The 23,357-nt window shown below is 42.5% G+C and overlaps 1 protein-coding gene across 1 annotated transcript in view; it reads left to right on the forward strand.

Annotated features, from left to right (window-relative positions):
- The first annotated feature begins 2,404 nt into the window (after window positions 1-2,404).
- The window catches only part of LOC115105109 (zinc finger protein 438-like), a 93,104-nt gene continuing 72,151 nt past the window's right edge, over window positions 2,405-23,357 (forward strand). The window contains 1 exon segment of the mRNA XM_065007131.1: window positions 2,405-2,509. The gene's annotated coding sequence lies outside the window, so the exon portion shown is untranslated.

Genomic DNA, 23,357 nt, shown 5'->3' on the forward strand with positions numbered 1-23,357 from the left:
AACCTCTTCACTACACTGACATAATGAGCATGGTTCTGGAGCCTAAATTATTTTGTATTTATGGTAAGAGAGAATTGGCATGGGAATCTTTGCAAGATCACCCTCTATCTCCATAAAGCTGCAAAAAAGAAAATGACTAAGAAATGTAACCCCTTGTTTTGGGTCAAATTAATTGACATGAATGGCTGATTGCATATAAGCTGTATTCAGGCATTCAGCATAAGTAGCGGGGCTGCAATTGGGCTGAGATACAAGCTCCAGATTGGAGAGAGATATAGTGGTGAGATAAAGAGCAGAGAAAGGTACACTGTAAGATGGTGCCCTATCAGTCAGCTATGTAGTCATGTATCTGACTCGTAATGGGTAAGGATTACCTGACTAAATGGGCAAACCACATATCAGTCTGTCTCACTCCTCCTTCACCCTATCCCTCCATCCACAGAAGCTGCTTTGTGATTACCAGCCTGAAAGGGTTTCTGTGAGCCGATCAATACTGTCATTACTGCCACAGCCCAGCCCATTCTTAATTCTATTTAGTGATGAAGGTAAATAGAATTACCTTCACCTACAGATTAAGAGCGTTGGGTCAATAATCGAAAGGTCGCTGGTTCAAATCCCACAGCCGACTAGGTGAGAAATCTGTCGATGTGCGCTCGAGCAAGGCACTTAACTCTAATTGCTCCCGTAAGTCGCTCTGGATAAGGTCTGCTAAATTACAAAAAATAAATAAATACAAATGAAGCAAAGATTAAGGTATTGAACCCAAAAATGAGTAAAGTGCCACCTACCTTTCAAATGTTTTAAGTCTATTGTTCATAGGCACAGGACCTCTACGCCAGGTCCTGCTCAAATGGCAATAGTAACATATTAATAATTTAATAGGATCTCTGTGCATAGTTATCTGTTCTCGGTCAATAATACAGTATGTTTGAGGGAAACATTTATGCTTCCTCAGTATTTCATTAGAAGCTAGTCACCTATATTTTTCACTTCCTGCTCTGGGAGATGTGAAATATTGATAAGCTGCCTCTGGTCCGCAATCAGCTTGAAATATAACAACACAGCACCACATCATTCATTATACACTACCTGTAACTGTGTTGCACCAACAGAAACAACATCCTATAGGAAGTAAACCATGCTTCAGCCAGTAATATGTGTATTCGATAATAACACCTGTAACACTATATTTTGCATGTGTGACTGAGCGAGAGAATGTGTGTGCGCATGCATGTGCATGCATGTGTGAAGGCGATTCCTCAGACTGTGAAAAGCCTCTCTCGCTCTGCCTCACTACACCGCCACAGCAGTGAGCAACACCACCTGCCAGGGACCATACACTACAGGCTGTGACAGCGGTTAACTGAACAGGACATGTGTAGCCTGAAGTGACTCTGATCCCAGCAAAACTAATAACATCATGCTTGAATACATCCAGGGAGGCAGCAGCATATTGTTCTACACCATCGGGGAGTTGTGTGTTTGTGGAAGAGAATAGCCTACACATTACAGAAGCAACATGGTGTGCTTCTATAATGGAAACTGTCATCAGAATAGCCTACTAATATACTATACTACTACTATTACTACTGTAACACAAAATAAGGATTCTCATAATTTGATAACCTACTGTATTGTGTAATAGAAAAATATGAAAAGAATGACGACGCCCAAACTGTTTGCGGGCCAACTACAGTAACACAACCCATGCCTATGTGGAACTCACATTTCATTCTAAGATAGGACAGCATAGGCTACTTATTATATTATTGGGGCGGCAGGGTAGCCTAGTGGTTAGAGCATTGGACTAGTAACCGGAAGTTGCAAGTTCAAATCCCCGAGCTGACAAGGTACAAATCTGTCGTTCTGCCCCTGAACAGGCAGTTAACCCACTGTTCCTAGGCCGTCATTGAAAATAAGAATTTGTTCTTAACTGACTTGCCTAGTAAAATAAAAAATATTGTGTATGCACAGATCTTGACCGGGAGCACAGAGCATTGCAGGGCTGTTCATCATAAATTCAAATACTGGTTGAAGATTAAATAACAGCCCGCATTTTTGTTTTGCATCATACCTCTACTGTACTTGCAAGCGTCAAGTCCTGTTTATATTGATCATTTGGAGGCTTACATTTCAACGTCGCTGATTGGCTACTTTTGACGAGCTAACCCAGTATTCTAAGAGACATACCATTTCAGTCAAAAAGGGGGGTTCGGGAACTATGCGCTTGCAACACATTCCATTCTTTACAAAATGCATGAAAAATATCGAAATAAATTCAAACTGTGTTTTCAGTTTCTACTTGTCTCACTATTACAAACATAAATGTGAGTAAGATTTTGATTGAAAGAGCAGCGACTTACTACTATCTCCCCCGTCCTCTTTAGCTCGAGGTACAGCTCAAAATGGCTGTAGACAAACAGTTATGAAGATCTGCGGTTCTACAAGAAAATAATATGTCGCAATTGACAAATTAACGAAGAAGCCTCCAAAACAACTGGGGATACAGGTGAGATGTCTGAAATTAACTCTACAATTTGTTCTAAGCCTTTCACCGTTGGCAATAGAAAATAAATCCCAATGGTAATGAGTTTGCTGGGCAATGATATTACGGATGTTAATTTCAGCCAATAGGAAAGTAAGGATACAGAGGGCGCGATAACAGGCTTCTTTGGCCTTTTCATAACATTGTATATCAGGAAAAACACACGCTACCAGTGTACAACCTGTGTGTTTAGGTGTGCGAAATAGCTGTGCATGTGTGCTTTCCACTGATTTTCAAACATGAAAGTCGTGCATATTTTTTTTGTCATGCATTTAGCTACAGTAGACTAGGTCATGTATCAACTCATGTCATAATGCATAGGGATTCCTCTAGTTACCACAGCCACAAAGTAATTTTGTTGTTGACTTTTGGTCTTAATTTTAGGTTAGGCATACAGGTTAACAGTGGGGTTAATGTTAGGTTTAAATCACATTTTAAGAAGATAAATTGTAGAAATAGGCGGGGTTTGTGATTTTGTGGCTGTGGGAACTGTTGACGAATGTCATATAGGCCAGTATTTTGTCCACGGCACCTTCACGATCAGCCAACATTAGAAAACAGACTAGCTTTATTTTGCCATTCGTATTTGGAATTGGAAAAGCAATATGGTAGGAATCATGTAACTGCATGGCTACATCTAACTGCGCAGGTGCCAGAGAGATACAGTGGAACTGATAGTGGCCTGTAGACTAATCCCCAGTGCCACGGTTGAATAGGCTAATTGAATAATTTGTAGAAAAATTCTAAATAGAAACATTCACTACTTGTGCCATGAGTGGTTTTATAAGAAGAGAAAATAGGAAGGCCACCAAAAATTCTGAATCTCCATCCCCAACTACATCATTTTCCGTCAAGATAGAACTGCCAAAGGGGGTGGAGTTGCCTGCAGAGTTCTGTTATGTTATCCAAGTCTGTGCCCAAACAGTTCAAGCTTCTACTTTTAAAAATCCACCTTTCCAGAAATAAGTCACTCACTGTTGTCGCTTGTTATAGACGCCCCTCAGCCCCCAGCTGGGTCCTGGACACCATATGTGAATTGATTGCCCCCCATCCATCTTCAGAGTTCTTACTTTTTAGGGGACCTAAACTGGGATATGCTTAACACCCAGGCCCGTTCTACAATCTAAGCTAGATGCCCTCAATCTCACACAAATGATCAAGGAACCTACCAGGTACAACCCTAAATCCGTAAACATGGGCACCCTCATCCTGACCAACTTGCCCTCCACATACACCTCTGCTGTCTTCAACCAGGATCTCAGCGATCACTGCCTCATTGCCTGTGTCCGTAATGGGTCCGCGGTCAAACGACCACCACTCATCACTGTCAAATGCTCCCTAAAATACTTCAGCAAGCAGGCCTTTCTGATCGACCTGGCCCCGTTATTCTGGAAGGATATTGACCTCATCCCGTCAGTAGAGGATGCCTGGTTGTTCTTTAAATAAGCATGCCCCATTCAAAACATGTAGAACTAAGAACAGCCCCTGGTTTACTCCTGACTTGACTGCCAGCACAAAACATCCTGTGGCGTACAACATTAGCATTGAATAGCCCCCGTGATATGCAGCTTTTCAGGGAAGTCAGGAACCAATACACACAGTCTGTTAGGAAAGCAAAGGCTAGCTTTTTCAAACAGAAATGTGCATCCTGTAGCACTAATTACAATAAGTTTTGGGACACTGTAAAGTCCATGGAGAATAAGAGCACCTCCTCCCAGCTGCCCACTGCACTGAGGCTAGGAAACACTGTCACCACCGATAAATCTACGACAATTGAGAATTTCAATAAGCATTTTTCTACGGCCGGCCATGCTTTCCACCTGGCTACCCCTACCCCGGCCAACAGCTCTGATTCGAGGTCGACCGATTAATCAGAATGGCCGATTAATTAGGGCAGATTTCAAGTTTTCATAACAATCTGAAATCTGTATTTTTGGGCACCGATGTAACTTTTTTTTTTTTACACCTTTATTTAGTCTTTATTTAACTAGGCAAGTCATTTCACACATTCTTATTTTCAATGACGGCCTAGGAACGGTGGGTTAACTGCCTCGTTCAGGGGCAGAACGACAGATTTTCACCTTGTCAGCTCGGCTCAGCTTGTCAATCTTGCAACCTTACAGTTAACTAGTCCAACGCTATAACGACCTGCCTCTCTCGTTGCACTCCACAAGGAGACTGCCTGTTACGCGAATGCAGTAAGCCAAGGTAAGTTGCTAGCTAGCATTAAACTTATCTTATAAAACAATCAGTCAATCATAATCACTAGTTAACTACACATGGTTGATGATATTACTAGATATTATCTAGCGTGTCCTGCGTTGCATATAATCTGACTGAGCATACACGTATCTAAGTATTTGACTGAGCGGTGGTAGGCAGAAGCAGGCACATAAACATTCATTCAAACAGCACTTTCTTTGCGTTTTGCCGTCAGCTCTTCGTTGTGCGTCAAGCATTGCACTGTTTATGACTTCAAGCCTATCAACTCCAGAGATGAGGCTGGTGTAACCGAAGTGAAATGGCCAACAGCGTGCGCTAATAGCATTTCAAACGTCACTCGCTCTGAGCCTTGGAGTGGTTGTTTCCCTTGCTCTGCATGGGTAACGCTGATTCGAGGTTGGCTGTTGTCGTTGTGTTCCTGGTTTGAGCCCAGGGAGGAGCGAGGAGAGGGACGGAAGCTATACTGTTACACTGGCAATACTAAAGTGCCTATAAGAACATCCAATAGTCAAAGGTTAATGAAATACAAATGGTATAGAGGGAAATAGTCCTATAATTCCTATAATAACTACAACCTAAATCTTCTTACCTGGGAATATTGAAGACTCATGTTAAAAGGAACCACCAGCTTTCATATGTTCTCATGTTCTGAGCAAGGAACTTAAACGTTAGCTTTCTTACATGGCACATATTGCACTTTTACTTTCTTCTCCAACACTTTGTTTTTGCATTATTTAAACCAAATTGAACATGTTTCATTATTTTTTTGAGGATAAATTGATTTGATTGATGTATCACATTAAGTTAAAATAAGTGTTCATTCAGTATTGTTGTAATTGTCATTATTACTTTTTTTATTTTTAAATCGGCCGATTTAATCGGTATCAGCTTTTTTGGTCCTCCAATAATCGGTATCGGCGTTGAAAAATCATAATCGGTCGACCTCTACTCTGAACCCCCCGCAGCAACCTGCCCAACCCCCCCCCCCTGCTTCTCCTTCACCCAAATCCAGACAGCTGATGTTCTGAAACAGCTGCAAAATCTGGACCCCGACAAATCAGCTGGGCTAGACAATCTGGACCCTCTCTTTCTAAAATTATCCACTGCAATTTTTGCAACCCCTATTACTAGCCTGTTCAACCTCTCTTTTGTGTCGTCTGAGATCCCTAAAGATTGGGAAGCTGCCTCGGTCATCCCCCTCTTCAAAGGGGGAGACACTTTAGATCCAAACGGTTACAGACCTATATCCATCCAGCCCTGCCTTTCTAAAGTCTTCGAAAGCCAGGGCTTTCGACTGTCAATCACCACATTCTTATTGGCAGACTCAATAGCATTGGTTTCTCAAATGATTTCCTCGTCTGGTTCAACAATACCTCTCAGATAGAGTTTAGTTTGTCAGATTGGTGGGCCTGTTGTCCGGATCTCCGGCAGTCTCTATGGAGTTGCCACAGGGTTCAATTCTCGGGCCGACTCTTTTCTCTGTATATATCAATGATGTCGCTCTTGCTGCTGGTGATTCTCTGATCCACCTCTACGCAGATGACACCATTCTGTATACATCTGGCCCTTCTTTGGACACTGTGTTAACACACCTCCAAATGAGCTTCAATGCCATACAACACTCCTTCCATGGCATCCAACTGCTAGTAAAACTAAATGCATGCTCTTCAACCGATCGCTGCCCGCACCCGCCCTCCCGTCCAGCATCACTAACCTGGACGGTTCTGACTTAGAATATGTGGACAACTACAAATACCTAGGTGTCTGGTTAGACTGTAAACTCTCTTTCCAGAATCACATTAAGCATGTCCAATCCAAAATTAAATGTCCTATTTTGCAAAAAAAAAGCCTCCTTCACTCATGCTGCCAAACATACCCTCGTAAAACTCACCATCCTACCAATCCTTAACTTCGGTGATGTCATTTACAAAATAGCCTCTAACACTCTACTCAGCAAATTGGATGTAGTCTATCACAGTGCCATCCGTTTTGTCACCAAAGGCCCATATACTACCCACCACTGCAACCTGTATGCTCTCATTGGCTGGCGCTCGCTACAAATCCACTGGCTCCAGGTCATCTATAAGTCTTTGCTAGGTAAAGCCCTGCCTTATCTCAGCTCACTGGTCACCATAACAACACCCACCCCTGCTTCAGCAGGTATATTTCACTGGTCATCCCCAAAGCCAACACCTTCTTTGGCCGCCTTTCCTTACAGTTCTCTGCTGCCAATGATTGGAACGAACTGCAAAAATTACTGAATCTGGAGACTTATCTCCCTCACTAACTAGAAACATCAGCAGTCAGAGTAGCTTACCGATCACTGCACCTGTACACAGCCCATCTGTCAATAGCCCGCCCAACTACCTCATCCCCATATTGTTTTTTTGTTGCTCTTTTGCACCCCAGTATCTCTACTTGCACATCTATCACTCCAGTGTTAATGCTAAATTGTAATTATTTTGCCACTATGGCCTATTTATTGCCTTACCTCCCTAATCTTACTACATTTGCACAAACTGTACATACATTTTTCTATTGTGTTATTGACTGTATGTTTGGTTATCCGATGTGTAACTCTGTGTTTTATTATTTTGTCGCACTGCTTTCCTTTATCTTGGTCAGGTCGCATTTGTAAATGAGAATTTGTTTTCAACTGGCCTACCTGGTTAAATAAAGGTGAAATAGGATGCACATCTGTAGTATGGCCTTTCTCATGTGATGATTTCACTTTCTCACTTCCGCTCATGAAGGTATAATGCTATTTGTTAGCGCAATTTTATAATGATGCACTAGCGCAGGGGTGGGCAAACTTTTTGGCTCGAGGGCCACATCGGGATTTTGAAATTCAACCGAGGGCTGCATTTTTGGGGCAGGGGGCTCCTTGGGTGGCGCAGCGGTCTAAGGCACTGCATCGCAGTGCTTGAGGCGTCACTGCAGACCCGGGTTTGATCCCAGGCTGTGTCACAGCTGGCTGTGACTAGGAGACCTATGAGGCGGCGCACAATTGGTCCAGCGTCGTCTGGATTAGGAGAGGGTTTGTCAGGCCAAAGATTTCCTTGTTCCCATCGCGATCTAGCGACTCCTGCGGCGGGCCGGGCGCAGTGCACGCTGACACAGTGTTTTCTCCGACAGATTGGTGCGGCTGGCTTCCGGGTTAAGCAGGCATTGTATCAAGAAGCAGTGCGGATTGGCTGGGTCGTGTTTTGGAGGAGGCACGGCTCTCGACCTTTGCCTCTCCCGAGTCCCATCGCTGCTGCTTCCGTATGGACAAGGTTGTAACTACCAATTGGGGAGAAAAAAGTACTTTGCCCACCCCTTGCACTAGCGGCAACCCGCCTCGTGGGCGGTAGATCATTGGATCTGGTTAATTAGATTGTATTGAATTAAATGTTGTTGTATCTTGCTGTTCTAGACCTCCATCTGCTACTGTTGGCTCTCTGGATTGTATTTTCAAATTGTTATCACAGAATGTCAATTCTGAGTTTGTCCTGATGGGTGATCTGAATCAGGACTGGCTAACATCTAGCTAGCTCTGATCAATTTAAAATTCTGTGCAATTACCTACAATCTCACTCAGATTGTCAACAGTGTAACTCGGTTGAATATACAATTTCCTCTGAAATCCTCTTTGTTTGATTTGATCTTAACCGATACTCCTCATCGTTTTAATGCTTCTGGTATTTTTTGCAAATGACATAAGTGATCACTGTACTATTGCCTGTGTGAGAGATGGTAAAATTCATAAGAAATCTCCATGTGTTATTACGAAAAGAAACTGGAAGTGTATTGATATTCAAGGTTTTTAACATGATGTATCTAGCATTGAATAGAATAGAATGGAATTAATCCCTGATGTTGAACTAGCCTTTTCTTACTTCCACAACCCATTCCAGGATGTATGCCATAGGCATGCCCCTTAAAAAAAAATCATGATTAAGGGCAGAGAGAACCCTTGGTTTACTAAGGAACTTAAAAAAGTCATAAGGGAACGAAATGCTATGTGGGCTAAAGCAAAAGGGACTGGTTTAGCAGATGATTGGATGATTTTTAAACGTCTTCGAAATATGGGTGTGGCTATGATCCGTAAATTGAAAGCAGACCAATACCTGAAATCTACTTCACAAAATGTAAATAATCCATCCAAATTTTGGCAAGTAGTGAAAGGTTTGGAGTGCAGAAAAGATACACAGCTTCCTAAACAATTGTTGGTCGACACACAGATTGTAACTGAGAGAACCTTCATTCTGAATGCCTTGAACCAGCATTTTTTTTAGACGCAGGCAGTTTATTTGAAAAGGTCAAAGGTATAATTGAGCCCTCTGAATTTACCTGACACCCCTGTGCACTCCTTCACCAGGTTCTCATTGTCATCCTTCTCTGTTTCAGAAGTGTGTAAAGCCCTGAAAGAAATATATTTAAAAATCCCCTGGCCCTGATGAACTAGACCCCCACCTCCTACACCTAGCCGCAGACATCATTGCTCCCCCATAACATGTATTTTTAACCTTTCGCTTGATGTTAAGGAAATCCCCAAGTTATGGAAATCTGCTTTTGTACTGCCTCTCCTGAAAGGTGGAGATCCCTCGCTACTTAACAACTATCGACCCATATCAAAATTGTCTGTACTGTCAAAGGTACTGGAGTCCTTAGTTAGTAGGCAGCTAAAGACCTACTTCCAAGAAAACAACATCTTAAATGGAATGCAGTCAGGTTTTAGGTCTGGCCGCAGCACTGTTTCAGCAACATTGAAGGTTTTTAATGACATCCACTGTGCTCTTGATAAGAAGTTACATTGTGTGTCTGTTTTTATTGATTTGTCAAAGACTTTTGACACTGTTAGTGCAAAGGTTAAAATGTTGTGGAATTACTGGTCATGCTCTAGATTGGTTTATAAATTACCTATCAAATCGTACACAATGTGTAATGGCGGATGGTTGTAAATCTGAGTCCATAGAGGTGTGCTCAGGTGTTCCACAAGGTTCTATTTTGGGCCCACTGTTGTTCATTTTGTATATCAACACGATTGGGGATCTTATTGAAACAGCGGATGTTCATTTTTATGCAGATGATACTGTTCTTTATTCAAGTGATACTAGTTTATCTTTAGCTTTTGAAAATGCCCAAAGAGCATTTAACATCATACAACAGAATCTGTATGATTTAAAACTGATTCTAAATTCGGGTAAAACAAAATGCATGGTATTTTCAAATGCCAGGCATGTTACAAATTATGTCATTGCTTCATTGGCTGGACATACTATAGAGCAAGTTAAAGTGTACAAATATTTGGGTGTGTGGGTTGATGATAAGCTGAGCTTCACTGTGCATGTAGAGAACTTGATAAGGAAGCTCAAGCTGAAAATAGGATTTTATTACCAGCATAAGGCTTGTTTTTCTTTTGATGCCAGGAAGGAGCTGGTACGATGTACATTACTGTCAGTTTTAGATTTTAGTGATGTTATATATATGCAGGCCTCAGCCACTACCCTGAGAGCACTTGATTCAATGTATCATGCAGCCCTCCGGTTCATTACAAATCAGTAATGGCTAACACATCATTGTGATCTCTACAGCGCTGTTGGCTGGTCGTCATTGACCTTGCGTAGGCTTAAACACTGGTATACACTGATTTATAAGGCCATATTGGGTCAAATGCCATTTTATCTCTGTTCTTTTTTTAGTCAGGTCTGTAAATAAATATCAATTACGGTCCCATTCTGATTTGCAGTACCAAAAATTAGAACAGGTCATGGTAGAAATAGTTTTAGTTACTTAGCATCGTGGTCCTGGAATTCTCTCCTGAACATTTTAAAATGTGATGATCTAGTTTCGTTGGTGGAGTTTAAACACTTTATCGATGTATATATCATAGAAGAGTGTAATTGTTTTTAGGCCAACTGTTTTTAGTCAAGATGTTTGTGTTTTGAATGTAATATGTAATTGTTGTACTGCATGTGTGTTTATGGTTTTGTTTAATGTTGTGTTAGTGTATGTAGGTTGATTTGTCTGAAAGACAATCACGTACAGTTGAAGTCGGAAGTTTACATACACTTAGGTTGGAGTCATTAAAACTCATTTTTCAACCACTCCACAATTATGTCATGGCTTTAGAAGCTTCTGATAGGCTAATTGACATCATTTGAGTCAATTGGAGGTTTACCTGTGGATGTATTTCAAGGCATACCTTCAAACTCAGTGCCTCTTTGCTTGATATCATGGGAAAATCAAAAGAAATCAGCCAAGACCTCAGAAACAAATTGCAGACCTCCACAAGTCTGGTTCATCCTTGGGAGCAATTTCCAAACGCCTGAAGGTACCGTGTTCATCTGTACAAACAATAGTACGCAAGTATAAACACCATGGGACCACGCAAACGTCATACCACTCAGGAAGGAGATGCATTCTGTTTCCTAGAGATGAACGTACTTTGGTGCAAAAAGTGCAAATCAATCACAGAACAACAGCAAAGGACCTTGTGAAGATGCTGGAGGAAACACAGTAAAACGAGTCCTAAATGGACAACCTGAAAGGCTGCTCAGCAAGAAAGAAGCCACTGCTCCAAAACCGCCATCCAAAAGCCAGACTACGGTTTGTAACTTTACATGGGGACAAAGATCATACTTTTTGGAAAAATGTCCTCTGGTCTGATGAAAATTAAATAGAACTGTTTGGCCATAATGACCATCGTTATGTTTGGAGGAAAAAGGGGGAGGCTTGCAAGCTGAAGAACACCACCCCAACCGTGAAGCACGGTGGTGGCAGGAGGGACTGGTGCACTTCACAAAATAGATGGCATCATGAGAAAGGAAAATTAGGTGGATATATTGAAGCAACATCTCAAGACATCAGTCAGGAAGTTAAAGCTTGGTTGCAAATGGGTCTTCAAACATACTACCAAAGTTGTGGAAAAATGGCCTAAGGACAACAAAGTCAAGGTATTGGAGTGGCTATAACAAAGCCCTGACCTCAATCCTATACAAAATGTGATGGCAGAACTGAAAAAGCGTGTGCGAGCAAGGAGGTCTACACACCTTACTCCGTTACACCAGCTCTGTTAGGAGGAATGGGCCAAAATTCACCCAACTTATTGTGGGAAGGTTGTTAAAACAGTTAATCAATTTAACGGCAATGCTACCAAATACTAATTGAGTGTATGTAAACTTCTGACCCACTGGGAATGTGATGAAAGAAATCAAAGCTGAAATAAATAATTCTCTACTATTATTCTGACATGTCACATTTTTAAATAAAGTGGTGATCCTAACTGACCTAAGATGGGGAATTTTTACTAGGATTAAATGTCGGGAATTGTGAAAAACTGAGTTTAAATGTATTTAGCTAAGGTGTATGTAAGCTTCTGACTTCAACTGTATCCTGTTAACAATTCTATAGCAAGGCTAAATTAGCCATCGTTCAACAGATTCAAAATTGGCCTACAAACGCTTATCAGTTGCGGTATGACCGCTGAATCTCCAATAATAACCATGCCATTCCAAACACAGAAACCATTAAAAAAAGACATAACCCAGCCCATTATAAAGTGGCCAGTGGAATGTAAGAGGACGGCACGCTTCTTTTGATTCTAAAATGAAGGAAATCGGTAAAAAATTGTAGATCCTCCCGCAGCTTAGAATGAGCAGCATATTATAATATAGATGTTGTAAACATGTTCCCCTTAAAACATTGCATTTCCTATTTCATGATGACCGAGAAAATAACTGAATTCAGTCAGATGAATGGCAGTTGGACTAGGAATAAATGTGAGTAGAAACATTGAATATGCACACTCAGTGTTTCTGAGGACACGCCAAGAGAGGGAGGCCTATAATGTGATTCACTGAGGTGGATTTATGATGGCAGGATGGAAAAGGGGGGGAACTTTCCACTAAGGAAGAGCCATTTCAAATCTTAGCCAAAGACAAAACGATGAAGATGTCAGCTTCCGTGTTTGTGTTGTGTTCCAGGGTGATATCCTTACCATATCGCTTTTATTTTGCTTTCCATGAAGCAGCATGTGGACAAATAGGCCTACTCTGATCTCTCTATCGACTGGACCACAGCCTGTATGTTTCATATCTACGAATAGCATGAGTTGCTAATGATACCCTATACATTCATATATATATACACTGCTCAAAAAAATAAAGGGAACAACTTAAACAACACAATGTAACTCCAAGTCTATCACACTTCTGTGAAATCAAACTGTCCACTTAGGAAGCAACACTGATTGACAATACATTTCACATGCTGTTGTGCAAATGGAATAGACACCAGGTGGAAATTATAGGCAATTAGCAAGACACCCCCAATAAAGGAGTGGGAATGCAGGTGGTGACCACAGACCACTTCTCAGTTCCTATGCTTCCTGGCTGATGTTTTGTTCACTTTTGAGTGCTGGCGGTGCTTTCACTCTAGTGGTAGCATGAGACGGAGTCTACAACCCACACAAGTTGCTCAGGTAGTGCAGCTCATTCAGGATGGCACATCAATGCGAGCTGTGGCAAGAAGGTTTGCTGTGTCTGTCAGCGTAGTGTCCAGAGCATGGAGGCGCTACCAGGAGACAGGCCAGTACATCAGGAGACGTGGAGGAGGCCGTAGGAGGGCAACAACCCAGCAGCAGGACCACTACCTCCGCCTTTGTGCAAGGAGGAGCAGGAGGAGCACTGCCAGAGCCCTGCAAAATGACCTCCAGCAGGCCACAAATGTGCATGTGTCTGCTCAAAAGGTCAGAAACAGACTCCATGACGGTGGTATGAGGGCCCAACGTCCACAGGTGGGGGTTGTGCTTACAGCCCAACACCGTGCAGGACGTTTGGCATTTGCCAGAGAACACCAAGATTGGAAAATTCTCCACTGGCGCCCTGTGCTCTTCACAGATGAAAGCAGGTTCACACTGAGCACATGTGACAGACGTGACAGTCTGGAGACGCCGTGGAGAACGTTCTGCTGCCTGCAACACCCTCCAGCATGACCGGTTTGGCGGTGGGTCAGTCATGGTGTGGGGTGGCATTTCTTTGGAGGGCCGCACAGCCCTCCATGTGCTCGCCAGAGGTAGCCTGACTGCCATTAGGTACCGAGATGAGATCCTCAGACCCTTTGTGAGACCATATGCTGGTGCGGTTGGCCCTGGGTTCCTCCTAATGCAAGACAATGCTAGACCTCATGTGGCTGGAGTGTGTCAGCAGTTCCTGCAAGAGGAAGGCATTGATGCTATGGACTGGCCCGCCCGTTCCCCAGTCCTGAATCCAATTGAGCACATCTTGGACATTATGTCTCGCTCCATCCACCCAGGATGCTTTAGTCCAGGTCTGGGAGGAGATCCCTCAGGAGACCATCCGCCACCTCATCAGGAGCATGCCCAGGAGTTGTAGGGAGGTCATACAGGCACGTGGAGGCCACACACACTACTGAGCCTCATTTTGACTTGTTTTAAGGATATTACATCAAAGTTGGATCAGCCTGTAGTGTGGTTTCCACTTTCATTTTGAGTGTGACTCCAAATCCAGACCTCCATGGGTTGATAAATTTGATTTCCATTGATCATTTTTGTGTGATTTTGTTGTCAGCACATTCAACTATGTAAAGAAAAAAAGTATTTAATAAGAATATTTAAGTCAGATCTAGGATGTGTTATTTTAGTGTTCCCTTTATTTTTTGAGCAGTGTATATATATATATATATATATATATATATATATATATATATATATATATATATATATATATGTGTGTGGACCCCTTCAAATTAGTGGATTCGGTTATTGCTGACAGCTGTATAAAATTGAGCACACAGCCATGCATTCTCCATAGACAAACATTGGCTGTACAATGGCCTTACTGAAGAGCTCAGTGACTTTCATCGTGGCACCGTTATTGGATTCTACCTTTCGAACAAGCCAGTTTGTCAAATATCTGCCCTGCTAGTGCTGCCCTGGTCAATTGAGAGTGGTGTTATTGTGAAGTGGAGACGTCTAGGGGCACCAACGGCTCAGCGGAGAAGTGGTAGGCCACACAAGCTCACAGAACAGGCCTGCTGAAGTGCGTAGCATGTAAAAATCATCGGTCCTCTGATGCAACACTCACTAGAGCGTTCCAAACTGCCTCTTAAAGAAACGTGGGCACAAGAGCTGTTCGTCGGTAGCTTCATGAAATGGGTTTCCATGGCCGAGCAGCCGCACACAAGCCTAAGATCACCATGCGCACTGCCAAGCGTTGGCGACTGGAGTGATGTTAAGGTCGCCGCCATTGGACTCTGGAGCAGTGGAAATGGTTTCTCTGTGATGAATCAGGCTTCACCATTTGGCAGTCCGATGGATGAATCTGGGTTTGGCGGATGCCAGGGCAACGCTACCTGCCCCAATGCATAGTGCCAACTGTAAAGTTTGGTGGAGGAGGAATAATGATCTGGGAGTGTTTTTCATGGTTTGGTCCCCTTAGTTCGAGTGAAGGAAAATCGGAATGCTATAGCATACAATTACATTCTAGATGATTCTGTGCTTCCAACTTTGTAGCAACAGTTTGGGGAAGGCACTTAAATGTGGGGGGCATGACAATGCCCCTGTGCACAAAGCGAGGTCCATACAGAAATGGTTTCTCGAGATCGGTGTGGAAGAACTTGACTGGCCTGCACAGAACCCTGACCTCAACCCCTTCAAACACCTTTGGGATGAATTGGAACACAGACTGCAAGCCAGGCCTAATCACCCAACACCAGTGCCCGACTTCAATAATTCTCTTGTGTCTGAATGGAAGCAAGTCCCCACAGCAATGTTCTAACATGTAGTGTAAAGCCTTCCCATAAGAGTGGAGGCTGTTATTGCAGTAAATGGTGGACCGACTCTATATTAATGGCCGTGAGTTTGGAATTAGTTGTTTGACGAGTAGTTGTCCACATACTTTTGGTCATGCAGGTCTTCTCTATCATGTTACATTAAAAAGGGATTCCCTCTGTTTTATTTTATTAATAAAGTCCAATAGGGTACAGTGAAATCCAGTGGAAGTGTGGGACTCTGATCTATTGTAAACACACTCTGTTTGAAAGATGTGGAGAGCTTACTTTGGCATGTTAGGAGCTACAGTGTGGTTTCACATGTGGTGAGAGGAGAAGACGGCCGAGGAGGAGGGGAGAGGGGTGAGAGGGGTAAGGGGAAAGGGGTGAGAGAGGGGAACGGGAGGGGGGTGAGAGTTGAAAGAACCTTGTCTGTTTTATTTAATAATTCCAGTCAATTATGTCGGTATCGCCTATTTGTTGCAAGAGCGAAGAGTGAATTTATGCTTAGCTCTGCTCATCTCAACTCTGTAGACGTTTTAAATGATAAAGCTCACCCTTGTTTTTTATTGTTGAAAGAACACGAAGGCATGTTAGACGCATGCCAAGTCTTTATGATAGAAGACGGGAGGTCGGTTCTGGAGAATAAGTTAGGCTGTATGGGAGAAGTATCATATCATGATATGAACTGAGAGCTGCTACGCAAGGTGAGACTATACCTACATGCCAAAGTATACACATACATATACAGTACATTCTGTATTTTATGTGTAATGTATTCTCAATGTTATGATCATTGAGGTTGTAATCTTGCTGTCAAATGGGACAAGTTTTTCTTAGAAATGCACATTTTACAAAATGGTAAATCCAATCCAGTATTAACTTTTTGCCAAAATTATATAGCCTACAATTTCTTTGCTGGATTTCCCTCAAGTCTCTTTTGCTTATCAGCTTGAACGATGAAAACATCTGTAAAATAACTTGACCAACCTGACCTACCTCAAGATGTTTTCTACCTGGAAGATGTTTCATGAAAATTTCTAGTCACTCAGCCCTACCTTAACCAGAAGGCCTTAATATCTATTCAGGCCTGCATAAGAACAGCTTGTCAGAGGAAAAGGAAAGTGCATATAAGTCTGAATAATGAATAAGGTCCATGTTGTGGATGGCTGGATGTGGTACAGGTACAGAAATAGTCTAGTGAATGTTTCAGTCAGTCACTGGTTAGGCCTAAATTGTGCTTCCTAGAAAATAGGGAATGACATTTTAAATTCAAGATGCTTCCTGACTTCGTAATAAAGGAATGGACGTCGCTTGGACGTGTATTTATGGTGACAGTTGACATTGTGTGACGTGAACGTGGTTCAACCTTCTGACAAGAACGTGTCAGTTTCTGATGTGCACTTTTAATGGAGTAGCTTTATACACTGAGTATACAAAACATTATAAACATCTGCTCTTTCCATGACAGACCAGGTGAATCCAGGTGAAAGCTATGATCCCTTATTGATGTCGCTTGTTAAATCCGTGTTGGCGAAGGGGAGGAGACCGGTTAAAGAATGGATTTTGAGAGATGGATCGTGTATGTGTGCCATTCAGAGGGTGAATGAGCAAGACAGTATTTAAGTGCCTTTTGAACTGTAGTAGTGGGTTTCTGTTAGGAAAATGTGGCGCCGGACATTTGACCCGGCAACATTTTAATTTACCAGAAATTTGAGAAATCTGCCGGACACATATGCATTAGGTGCATAACCTGGTTAGGGCGTCCAACCACGGTGCTCAGAATGACAAAAATCCTATTTTTAGATTAGCGTCATTCATATTAACAGAACATGCAAGTCGAGGATGCAACGATGTCCAGTCCTTCTTACCCAATTCTAACGTGCACTTTGACGATGTTAGAATACCTGTCCATATCTAATTTTCCTCATTCAACAAGATGAGTAATGCATCAATCTACTATCCCCCATAGTAGAAAAGTTTACCTATTCTATTGGTCAGCTTGTCGAGAAAGAAATGGCCTATTCCAAACAGACTCTGGGACAGTTGTGGGGAGATAGATTCCAAATTCATACAACCAGTAGGCCTAGGATACATATAAAAGTATTTGGTTTGAAATATACTAACTATCAAAAGTCAATGTAATTTCTAAAATATACTTTATCAAAAGTAAAAGTATAAATAATTTCAAGTTCCTTATATTAAGCAAACCAGACGGCATCATATTCTTGTTTATTTAAATCTACAGATAACCAGGTGCACGCTCCAACAGTCCGATATCATTTACAAACAAAGCATGTGTTTAGTGAGTGTGCCAGATCAGAGGCAGCAGGGATGACCAGGGATGTTCTCTTCATAAGTGGGTGAATTTTAGAATTTCTGTCCTTCTAAGCATTCAAAATGTATTTTGAGTACTTCTGGGTGTCAGGGAAAATGTATGAAGTAAAAAGTATATCATTTTCTTTAGGAATGTAGCAAAGTAAAAGTTGTCAAAAATATAAATAGTAATGTACAGATACTAAAGTAATTTTACTTAAGTACTTTACACCACTGGGTAGTACGTGTCATGCACACCGATTTGTGTCAAGAGCTGCTGGGTTTTTCCACGCTCAACAGTATCCCGTGTGTATCAAGAATGGTCCACCACCCAAAGGACATCCAGCAAACTTGACAGAACTGTGGGAAGCATCGGAGTCAACATCAGCCAGCATCCCTGTGGAACGCTTTCGACACCTTGTAGAGTCCACACCCCGACGACTTGAGGCTGTTCTGAGGGCAAAAGGGGTTGCAACTCAATGTTAAGAAGGTGTTCCTAATGTTTGGTATAGTCAGTGTATGTGACGCGTTATGCTTAGTAAGCCACTTCAGTTTTTCATTGTTATTTCAGTGGTTCATTGTCCAGTAATAGGCTGAACATACTGTATTTCCATGTAATAATCACGTTCTCTGGCGCCAGTTCTGAGCCACCAACAGTTGATAAGAGGAAGCCGTGTGTCCGGTGTTCAATAATGAAGTAGTAATAACAACATGAGAAAGCTGAAAGGACGCTGGCTCACGACCTCGCGACGTCCTGTTTCAGTCATAAAGGCACCTAGCTGGACTGCGAGCACATGAAATGAAACCGTTTCTCATAATGTAAACTCGAAGCTCTGTTTAGTAAGGAAGGAGTCAAGGGAAAGGCTGTAATGATGACTGGGTCACCGGTGAGGAGAAGCAGAGAAGAGAATACCTTGATAGTTAGGATATGATAAGAAAGCCGCTGTGGTAGAGATTAGAGGTCAACCGATTTTTATTTATTTTATTTATTTGTAATAACGACAACTACAACTACTGAATGTACACTTATTTTAACTTAATATAATACATCAATAAAATCAATTTAGCCTCAAGTAAATAATGAAACATGTTCAATTTGGTTAAAATAATGCAAAAACAAAGTGTTGGAGAAGAAAGTAAAAGTGCAATATGTGCTATGTATGAAAGCTAATGTTTCAGTTCCTTGCTCAGAACATGAGAACATATGAAAGCTGGTGGTTCCTTTTACCATGAGTCTTCAATATTCCCAGGTAAGAAGTTTTAGGTTGTAGTTTTATAGGAATTATAGGACTATTTCCCTCTATACCATTTGTATTTCATTAACCTTTGACTATTAGATGTTCTTATAGGCACTTTAGTATTGCCAGTGTAACAGTATAGCTTCCGTCCCTCTCCTCGCTCCTCCCTGGGCTCGAACCAGCAACACAACGACAACAGCCACCATCGAAGCAGATACCCATGCAGAGCAAGGGGAACAACTACTAGAAGGCTCAGTGAGTGACGTTTGAAACGCTATTAGCGTGCGCTAACTAGCTAGCCATTTCACTTCGGTTACACCAGCCTCATCTCGGGAGTTGATAAGGCTTGAAGTCATAAACAGCGCAATGCTTGACGCACAAGAGCTGCTGGCAAAACACACAAAAGTGCTGTTTGAATGAATGTTTGTGCCTGCTTCTGCCTACCACCGCTCAGTCAGATGCTTAGATACTTGTATGCTTGTACGCTCAGTCAGATTATATGCAACGCAGGACACGCTAGATAACATCTAGTAATATCATCAACCATGTGTAATTAACTAGTGATTATGATTGATTGTTTTTTATAAGATAAGTTTAATGCTAGCTGGCAACTTACCTTGGCTTACAGAATTCGCGTAACAGGCAGTCTCCTTGTGGAGTGCAATGAGAGAGAGGCAGGTCGTTATTGCGTTGGACTAGTTAACTATAAGGTTGCAAGATTGGAATCCTCCGGGCTGACAAGGTGAACATCTGTCGTTCTGCCCCTGAACGAGGCAGTTAACCCACCGTTCCTAGGCCGTCATTGAAAATAAGAATGTGTTCTTTAACTGACTTGCCTAGTTAAATAAAGGTATTAAAAAAAAATCGGCAAATCGGCGCCCAAAAATCGCCCAAAAATCCGATTGTTATGAGAACTTGAAATTGGCCCTAATTAATCAGCCATTCCAATTAATTGGTCGACCTCTAGTAGAGATGCACATAAATAACCTACATCTTCTGGAATTTCCCCCTCTAAATACTCAGTCTTATTTATTCATATTTTTCAAATCCATGCCTGCTAAGTCATTTAATAGCGCAAGCATTGGAGAAAACTTACATCGAGTTTGTTTCATGTAGGCATTTTGAATTGAAATATGTCAGTGACATGATGTGACATTGCATGCAGGAAGGTTGAATTCCATGCCCACTCCCTTTCATCTCTGTGTAACTCCCTAGCCCAGCAGTGGGTGTGGCACGTACGTGTGCTCAGAGGCAGGAGGGAGAAGTTTAGTTTACTTTCATCCTCCTGTCTCCAGGCCTCCTCCCATTCTTTCTCTCTCTCGTTACCTCTCTCCTTACCTCTCTCCCTCCATCCTCCTGCTATGATTTAGGCGTCAGCTTAGCTCACTCCCCCTCCCTTACCTCCTCCTCCTCCTCTGGCTGGATCAGGTTACCCTGCCATTACTCAGACGTTCCCCAGCGCGGGTACTCTGCGTCAGGGGCGGGGAGGCTGCCCTGCCGCAGTGCCTCACCGGTCCACTACCAGACCAGGCCGACTGCCTGGCGCACAGGGCAGACCACAGACGCCTCTGGTCAGTGGAGCCGCTCCAGCTATGGCACAGGCTCAGAGGAAAATGACACAGTCGGGTGAATGGTGGCTCAGCTGGCTCTCTATAAACCCCAGCGCTGTATTTCATGCTCTGTTACAGAGTAGGATGTGGACCTAGGAGCTAGGTTATTTCATCATCCTGCAGTTTTGAGAGATGATGATCATAGATCTCTTAGATGGTGTTATTGTAAAGACCTTATATGTTTATATTTTAAATATACTTTTTGTGCTTGAATATAATTCTTCTGGGTACATTGTTAAAACTTCCCAAAAAAACTATTTTCTTATTTTGCAAGATATTTTGCAGCTCATGTAGGCAAGGCAACCCAGAATCTTGACCCCACTATTCTATTTAGAGGCAACGCCGTCCATCGAAGACCGACCGCACAACAAGGCCTGCTCACAAAGTCAGACAGAGATTTGTGGACCTCATCGTTTTATGGTTGTGTAATGTCGGGTCTCTTGACGAGTAAAATGTCTTGTTAAACCTTACACCACCCTACTCCCATAAAAGTGAGTGATGTAGGCCATAGATGCGGGCCTTCCTGCCACTCTGTTAAGGATGTCCCTGCTGTAGTGCTGCTGCTGAGGGGGGGATGTGGGAACTGGGAAGGGATGGGATGTGAGTGGTCGGTCTGGACAGAAGCTTCTTGGTCAATGCATGACGCTGTAGGATTTTCACTGGCTGATCTTTATTGGCTGATAAATGGATGCTGAATGAAACCAAATATCTGAGAAGCTGTCTGAGATATTGTAGTGTGTGGGATCTCTGCTGTGTGTGTCTTTGCTTGCACTTTGCGATCGTGTGTGTTCCTAACAAGACTTCCAGGTCAGACTAGACCTGGGCCGTTCCGTTCCTCCATTCCTTAATTCTAGTCTATGATCGACAAATGCCTATGCATAATAGTTTCCCTAGGCAGACAGTTACCTAGGGTCGGGTTCCCCAGACTATATGCATTATGTCAACAGCTAAGTTGAGCCAACAGCATCACAAGACACAGTAGCTTTAGCATTATCTGATGATACAGGTCAGCCAGCCTATCGAAGGTAATCCAGTGTAATTGAGAATGGGAAGCCATGTCGTCGGGGAGGCGGAGGGCTCGGGGCGGTGATCTGTTCATTCCTCATCTCTATAGTTGTTTTTATAGTAATTAGACATCTGTGCTTGGGAATAATTGTCTAGTAGCGAGGGAGCAAGAGACGGGTCCTGTGCCTGAGGGGTTGTTGGTTCTGTGACAGACAAAACAACAGGGCTGCAGACAGACTCTCTTGTTTATTGCAGCCTGTTTTGTTGCCTTCCACTCTGTCCTCCCTCCCCTGTGCAGTGTGTGCGTGCATTCGTGCGTCATAATGTATGGCACAGCAGCATTATTTGCACAGGAGAGATGTTTTTTTTATGTGATTTTTGTCATGTAGAATTACAGATGGGGTTTGGAATATTTAGGACAACCTAGATCCAGGGTGTCTTTTTTGCCCTGAAGAGTTCAATTAGACAGCAGGAAGATTGTTCTCTCTCTCAGATCTTAGAATTCATAGGCAGCACGGAGAACGTCGGTTTCTGTGATCTTATTCCAGAAAGTCTTTCTGATTGCGGTGCATCGTTCTGCTGATGTTTTGAAATCAGGCTGTTAATGTCACTAGGAATGAAGCGGACAGTTTAATAGATACAAACTGCTGCATCTGAACAATTTTGGGGCTGAATTTTGAGATGAATAGTCCCTTGCCTGGTTTTGTTAGAAGAGGGAGATTCCACTCCTGGGGCGTAGGCATGAATCGGTGCTTAAACCATGCTTGGGATGATTTTCACGCAAAGTTTGAAATATCAGTATGAACGTTTGCTTGAGAGTACACGTAAATGTACGCACAGCCATGGCCATGAGTAGTACAGTGCCAAGTGGTGGAATAAGGGAACTGCTTGTCAAGCATAGAACGGAGAAATGATCTGTTGAAATTGTGAGAGTAATATTTAAATCATTTTTTGATTTCATCTTATTTCCATTGTGAATTCAACATACTGTAACTTGACATGCTTTATAATTTGACCACATCAGTACATTTGTTACAATAATTATCCATCTGAAGCACAGTAATTTGTTAAATGAGAGGTACGTGTGAAAGTGAAACCATTGTTGACATACTATAAAAGACTGAGGTAATGGGAACTAGACGGAGAGATGCCTGATCTTGCTCTGTTTAAAGATTTGGCCAACGCTGCATTTTGCAGAGAGCATGTTTTTAGAGACTGGTGGGGGACATTTTCTGCAGAAAGTACAGATTTGCTCATCAGCTATCGTTTCCAAAAACCAACTTTATAGGATTTTTTTGCGAGGATTTAAGAAATACCCCGTTTAAAAAGGCGAACAAATGCCATTCCGGTGCACATCCAAATGCTATCCACCCTCAGGTATTTGGCAATGGGCACTTTTCAGCAGGAGCTCGTTGACCGTCATCTCTCAGCCCTCGATAAGCCAATGTTTTTGATGCAATCATCAGCAAAACAAACAGTAACACATACAATTTCCATACACCATGCCCACAACAGGTTGAAGTCCAGAGGTCTTTCTTTGCCACGATGCCATCAATGGGTTCTCAAATACAAACGGAGCAATAGACGGCACCCATAGACGGTGGCCAGGTGGAACCTAATGATTCCTTCATTCTGCAGAACAGCACT

The sequence above is a fragment of the Oncorhynchus nerka genome, linkage group LG22 (genome assembly GCF_034236695.1).
Source record: "Oncorhynchus nerka isolate Pitt River linkage group LG22, Oner_Uvic_2.0, whole genome shotgun sequence".
NCBI lineage: Eukaryota > Metazoa > Chordata > Actinopteri > Salmoniformes > Salmonidae > Oncorhynchus > Oncorhynchus nerka.